Consider the following 8,143-nt stretch of genomic DNA (forward strand, 5'->3'; position numbering starts at 1 on the left):
TTTAAAAATATCTTTATTAATTTTAAAGTAATTAGGTTGGTAAAAGGCTACAACTAATATAGTAAACCTTCATAAAATTTTTAGAGCGGGAATTAATTTGGGTCAGTGGGCTGGTGGGCTCCTTACGACTTGGTCGTTAGGTTTGAATCCAACTCACCCTGTGACTAAATTTTAAGACACGTTTAAATATTGGAATTGGTAGTAAGAATTAAGGTAAAATGTTTCTGGTAAGGCATATGTTGAATTAAATTGTTCGCATCAATAATTATTAATATAACTAAAATAAAAGCCAGATACATAAAATTCCACTGAATCAGAAATTAATGAATAACCATCTACATGAATGCTCTGAATTAACTTCAATTATATAATGATTAACTGCCATAAAATATAATGTAAAAGTTGTGACTAGTATAAAACATGTTAATGGATTGTAATTAGTAAATAGATAAATAATTGTAAATTAATATAGGTATCTTTTAAAAATAATATTCCAATACTTTTTCCAAGAATTAATATTCTGATAGTTTTATGTAATTAAGTTTTATGGGTCAAAGTAACATTACAATTAGCTCCCAGCTTTATAGAATGTACATGGTATTGGATCACGCCAACTTAATATTATATAATATATCTAAAAAATAATATAAATTATCTAAGAAATCAAATAAATATGTAAATACAATGTAAAATATGTAAATGATTATAAATTTGTAAAAGTCCATCACTAAATTATAAAATTAATGTGTATGATAGCATTATATCCTAATAGATTATTATACAGATCTTAGGTCCTGTTACTGGTACATTACATCACAAGAAATTATCAGATATTATCAATATAAGAGAATATCGATAAATCTTAACAACTACTTAAATAACATAGTATCTATTGCACTGAGGTATATGCAAATATCAATTCTAGGTTTAGTCTAATAAACTAATTTAATCTAATTAGAGGTATCAAATGACATCCATGGTACTGCAATATGGGCAAATTCCACTGAATGAGAAATTAATGAATAACCATCTACATGAATACTCTGAATTAACTTTAATTATATGATGATTAACTGCCATAAAATATAATGTAAAAGTTGTGACTAGTATAAAACATGTTAATGGATTGTAATTAGTAAATAGATAAATAATTGTAAATTAATATAGGTATCTTTTAAAAATAATATTCCAATACTTTTTCCAAGAATTAATATTCTGATAGTTTTATGTAATTAAGTTTTATGGGTCAAAGTAACATTACCATTAGCTCCCAGCTTTATAGATTGTAAATGGTATTGGATCATGCAAACTTAATATTATATAATATATCTAAAAAATAATATAAATTATCTAAGAAATCAAATAAATATGTAAATACAATGTAAAATATGTTAATGATTATAAATTTGTAAAAGTCCATCACTAAATTGTAAAATTAATGTGTATGATAGCATTATATCCTAATAAATTATTATACAGATCTTAGGTCCTGTAACTGGTACATTACATCACAAGAAATTATCAGATATTATCACTATAAGAGAATATCGATAAATCTTAACAACTACATAAATAACATAGTATCTATTGCACTGAGGTATATGGAAATATCAATTCTAGGTTTAGGCTGAATCAAATTTCGATCAGACAAATCATTACCCAAAAATAGAAAATATAGCACTCACATATTTAATAGACAAGCGAACTTACTAAAAGGATTGAAAAAAAAAAAAAAATCTCGTTTTTTCGTACATAAAGTAATTACAACTTTAGCTGGAAGTGTTTAAAATGTAAAGAAATTGAGAAATTCACTCCCTATTAATCCCAACTTTGAAGGGGTAACAACCAAAGAAACTCGCTTAAGCTCTTCAGAAGTTAATATCCCATTGAAATTACAGCCAAAAATACTTTAAACTGTAGTAAAGATATTACGATGTTATAATTTCCAATACATGGAAATAGATGAAATTAAAAAAAAAAAAAAAAATAGGCCAGATTTTTACAAAGTTTTGATATCGGGTATTCTAACTCCTATGGAAGTGTGTATAATATATTTTGTTGGGATTAGAAATATATAATATCTATTCTATAACTTATTTAACTAAGTGGAAGATCTTGAGGCCATCTTCTTTTGAGACACCTAGGAGCATTATTAGGTAGTGAAGGAGAAGCCAGGTTAGAAACAAGTAGGTTTGGGTGGTTAGGAAGTTTATCATGGAAGTATTGGTATAGGGTTTGGCCAAATCGGCAACATATGGAACATTGAGGTCCTGATGGATGACTTGATTTGTGACAAAATTTAGAGCATTAGGAATTCTACGAAGGATTTTCAACTATAAGGATTGGATTCAGGAAGAATTTGATGGTTTAATGAAGTCCCAATGTTCAACTCTGTATGTTCAGATAGGCCAGATGTAGATCAGTCTTTTGTAATAGATTGTAAGTTTAGACCGTTTGTCAAGTAAGTGCTGTAATAGTCGGAATCTTTTCAGTTTTGTTGGAGGATTTCATGTCAGTCATTTGTCCAGATGTAGTCCTGAGTAATGGATCTGTTTGCCAGGAATCAGTGAGGTATTATTAAAGGATACTGTGGGGCAGGAGGTCAAGGATTACGATGAAGGGTAAAAGTGATTTGGTGAGATTTATTGGAATTTATTTTTATCCTCCAGTTTTGACACCATTCTTCAAGGGTGGTGATGTGGGATTGGAGGGTTTGGGATACAATGGAAGAATCATTATTCACTGACAATAGACATTTGTCATCAGCATACGTGGTGAGGATAGTGTTAAGATGGGTTGGGATGTCAGCTGTAAAAACTGTATAAAGGATAGGACCAAGGATACTACCCTGAGGTACACAAGCAGACCGAAGAAATGGGGATGAATAAGTGCTAACATTGCTGGATAGTAGAGTGGGATGTTCGGAATCCAAACTGGTGATCTGGAGTTATGTGGTCCAAATATAGGATGGGATACAGGCGTTTCAAGATGAGTTTCTCCAGGATTTTGCCCAAGATAGGTAACAGAGAGATAGGATAGGTAGGAGGGTGCGTATTCTGGTGGCTTTTGAGGTTTGGGAATCATTTTGATTATGAATAATTTCCATGGGTCAAGAAAATAAGTGGATCTGAGTACAGCATTGTAGAGGTAGGTGAGAAATAGAACATATTTTCAAAGAAGATGTTTTAGAATATGGGATGTAATTAGATCATAACCAGGAGCTTTGCGGGAAGGTAACATCTGGATCATGTTAGATACCTTTGAAGGATGAAATTCTTTAGGTGGCAGGGTCATTTGGAATGGAGTATTCAATTCTTCTTTAATGTATTCATGGTAGATTGGGTTAAGGATGTCAGGGTGCGGCTTAAAGGTCAAACCTCAGATAGGTGCTGACCGAATATCTCAGTTTTAGTTTTTTCTTCGTTCGATTTTTTCCATGTTTGAGACTTAGTAAGAAGTGGGTGATTAAAATTTTTAATGGTCGTCCAAAAAGATTCGTCATTTGTCTTGATATTTTCAATTATATCAGTTAAATTTTGAATTTTATAAGATCTGTTTTGAGTTTGTTTGTCAATTTAGTATAATATATTTTATCAGTAGGGTTTCTAGTCCTCTGTGTTTTTCCTTTAATAAGATGCGAATGTGCTGTGGCAAATTAGTATGTATGGTATTATTGATTTTACAGATCGCTGTGTTGTTCTATATACAAATTCATATAGATTCTGCATTTTCTTGGATTAGAGAAACAGAAAAAATAGTAAGCAATTACAGGAAAATATACAGCTTAAATTCAGTCGGTTATCAACAAACATGCAACAATATGCTTTTTAATAGCACTTTGTTGTGGAAAGTAGGGAGGGTTTTATAAATAAAGACAAGGAGAGTGTGTTTACTAATGGATGCCATGCCTGACTGTTCTAGAACAAAGCAAATTGCCTGTTGCTTTGTTCTCCGCAGTATCATAGTGTCGCAGTCTACCGTTTTATTTACACACCAAAATAATAATACCCATTTTTTATAAAACACTTTTTATTTATGGGACTCAACATTTTGATTTTATTTAAAGTTAAAAAAAAAAAAAAGAAATAATATAAATTTTCCCTTCATTAAATCTCAGGAAATAGTTTCTATTTAGCAAATTAAGTCAGCTTGTGTACCTTTTTACCCCCTAAAAGTATTGATAAACCAAAAAAATTGGTTTTCCAAATCTAGTCTATTTTAAATTCAATTTATGTATACAAAAGTTTAGCCAAAGATATAGTGATGATAAATTTTCGAATTCTGTAAATTATGGGCCTGTCTCTGACATTTTACAATTACAATACAGTGTACATTTAAATTGGAAGTGGAGAAGTGAAACTTTTTGGAAAACATAATAATAAATTCATTGTTATTTGGTACAGAAATTATACTTTGATCAACAGGAGAATAAATGTCCTGTTTGGTGAGAAAATAATTACTTTAAAAGTTTCTCAATAGAAAATGTAGGGTGTGGGCCACTATTAAACCTATATAGAAGTATTATGTTTTTTGACCTTAATAATAAACTCTGAAATACTTATTAATGAATTATATTAAATGCCTTTATCCAATTAGTACAATTACATACAAACATTGTTTTTGAAGAGGTACAAAATGGAAGTACAAATTAAAATACCAGGATATAGATTATAAATTTATTCTCTTAGTATACTACAAAACTAATTCATACAGTATTATTATTTGTACAATATTTACAGTTGTAGAATTAAAGTTCTAAGCTAAATCTAATAACTCTGATTGAAAGATATTTTATAATTAATCTTTCCATAGTCAAAACTTAATTTTTAATTAATTTATTTTTTTCTTCTTAGTATATAAGGTATAATTAAGTGGGGCCACACAGTTTTTTGGCCAAATAATTTTATTATAAATAAAATTAAAATTACCTTTGTAATTGCTCTAAATGTATCTAGTCCCAGAATAATAAACTATTTTTTATTTCATTTTATAAAGCACACCATTCCGTCAATGTGTGCTTTGTGTTACAGAATAGAATAGAAATAAAAATCTTGTATCACTGGGACTAAACCCATTGAGAATAACAAAAATATACATATGAAACAAAAAGAGATATCCAGTTTTATAATTGATAATTAATCCTTAACTCTTGTCCTGAACTCTGAGCATGTTTCTGTCCCCTCTGATTCCTTTTCTGCTTCCATTTCAGAAGATGTAACTATTTAAAAAAAATAGAATGTAATATATTATGTATGCACGATGTTTAAATAATAAACAAATAAATAAATCTGTTGCACTATAATCCATGAAGGGTCAGGAGTGCATTCCTTTTAAGGAAGTTCTGTCACTAGACCAATGGTTGAGCAAGGAGGTGATTTGGTTAGAATCAGGCTCGAGCACTAGATTTTTACCACTTCCCTGTAGTAAATAATAAAGGTATATAAATATTAGTCTGAGATGCTAAATAATAAGTAAAGAAATTGAAAGAGATGTTAGAAGTTTTTTGATAAATCCGAATTCTAATAGTTAAAGAGTTGCTTTAATGAAGAAATACAGAATTTACTGATTTCTTTTTTCTCCCGAATTGGGCATATCCGCAACACGGTTCTTTGGTGGATGAAATGTATATTTTTATAGTTATAATAAATAAATGTAATAATATTCAATCTCTAAAATATTCATAACATTATAAAATAACAATATTAAACTTTTCTGAAGGAATTTGTGTTTATATAATATAAATATTTAGCTTTATTTTCTATGAAAAATTTAGAATTACTAAAAGACTAAACAGTATTCAGCTGAAAATATTCAGCATTATTTTAAAATAGTTAGTAAATTTATCGATCAATTGATAAAGAAATATAATATAAAAAATAATATTCTTTGAATATATCGATTGTAATTTACTACCCATCGTGTTTGAAGTAATAGGAACTATTAAATTCTTAGCTGTTCCTATATCACTCTCAATAATTCCAACTCCTCTTTTAAATCATCTATCAGAGTTGAAATCGAGGATGGTTCCTCTATCCTTTCCATCCATGCGATGATCATTTCTGTTTGTTTTCCACCTCCCAGAAAGCGTTTATTTCTAGGGGGTCTTTTTTCCTCTCCATCACTCACATCTTCAATTCTTCTTTTTCTTGTGACTGAAAAAACAAAACAACAAACTTGTATTATAACCAACTACAAAGACTTTTCTTTTCAACCACCAGAAATCTATGCCAATGATTCCCAACATCACAACAGTGTGTTACTACATTTTCAGCTTAAATAATTAAATAAACATTTAATGTGGGATCAACTGATAAAGATATATAATATAAAAAATAATATTCTTTGAATATATCGATTGTAATTTACTAGCCATCGTGTTTGAACTAATAAGAACTATTAAATTCTTAGCTGTTCCTACATCACTCTCAATAATTCCAACTCCTCTTTTAAATCATCTATCAGAGTTGAAGTCGAGGATGGTTCCTCCATCCTTTCCAACCATATGATGAGCATTGCTATTTGATTTTCACCCCCCAGAAAGCGTTTGGTTCTAGGGGGTCATTCTTCCTCTCCATCTTCGTTACAATACGTTATAATAGTGGTAAAAGTAGCAATAAAAGTAAAAATAATAAAAATAGTAATGTTTTAACAATTCCAGAAAGACCCCCATTTCCTCCTCTTCATCTTTGCTCAGGGTCTCTTCATCGCTAACATCTTCAATCCCCTTTTTGCTGGTGTCTGAAAAAACAAAACAACAAACTTGTATTATAACCAACCAAAAGACTTTTCTTTACAACCACCACAAATCTATGCCAATGATTCTCAACACCAGAACTGTGCGTTACTATGAGTTTATTAATAGGAATATTTAGTTATTTTATGCTATGAAAAATTTAAAATTGCTAAAGGACCAAACTGTATTTAGCTTAAAATATTCAGTATCAGTTCAAAATTTTTAAAATTTAATATTATGAACTTATATTTCATTTTATAAAGCACACCATGCCGTCAATATGTGCTTTGTGTTACAGAATAGATTAGAAATAAAAAATCTTGGAGAATCTGATAATTATTCTTTACCTCTTGTATTGAACTGGGAGCATGTGTCAGTGGGACTGATTGTAATCTCCTTTCCCTCTACTTCTATCTACTCTATCTACTCTACTATAGTTATAATAAATACATTTTATAGAAATCGATCTCTAAAATATTTATAAAATCATAAACTAATAATATTAAATTTTTCTCAAAGGATTCGTGATTATATAAGATGAATATTTAGCTTTTATTTTCTATGGAAAATTTAAAATTACTAAAAGACCAAACTGTATTTAGCAGAAAATATTCAGCATCATTTTAAATTAGTTAATTTTTTTTAAGTTTAACGTTTTGTAGATGTAGTATTATCTTTTTATGAAACAATTAATGATTTGCATTTTCTGTTTCAATAAAACTGTATGACAATTTTTGTAACAACAAAATTTAGTATGGAAAGTAATTAAACTTTTTCTAATCAAGTCTCCTTGATATGAATTTGTATAAGTAAAATCAAATAATTCTGATTTCAAGATATGTTATAATTATTCTTTCCATTGTCAAAATAGGTACTAATTTTTATAATATTCATGTTCAAAAATAAAAATTAAATTTTTTAAAAACAATTGAGAATAACAAACATATACATCTTAAACAAAAAGAGATATCCAGTTTTAGAATTGATAATTATTGCTTACCTCTTGTTCTGATCTGGGAGGATGTCCCAGTGCAACTGACTGTACTCTCCATCCCTTCTACTTTTATCTATTTACCTTTATCTATCTACATCTATCTACTCTTCTATAGTTATAATAAATTAATTTTATAGCAATCGATCGCTAAAATAATTATAACATAATAAATATCAATAATATTTTTTTCTCAATGGACTCGTGATTATATAATATGAATATTTAGCTTTTATTTTATATGCAAAAATTTTAAATTACTAAAAGACCAAACTGTATTTAGCTGAAAATATTCAGCATCATTTTAAAATAGTTAATTTTTTTTTTAATTAAACGTTTTGTACATGTATTATTATCTTTTTATGAAACAATTAATGATTAGCATTTTCTCATTCAATTACCCTATAAGACGATTTTTG

Source organism: Halyomorpha halys, unplaced genomic scaffold (genome assembly GCF_000696795.3).
Source record: "Halyomorpha halys isolate HHAL.00 unplaced genomic scaffold, Hhal_1.1 Scaffold1095.1, whole genome shotgun sequence".
Classification (NCBI taxonomy): domain Eukaryota; kingdom Metazoa; phylum Arthropoda; class Insecta; order Hemiptera; family Pentatomidae; genus Halyomorpha; species Halyomorpha halys.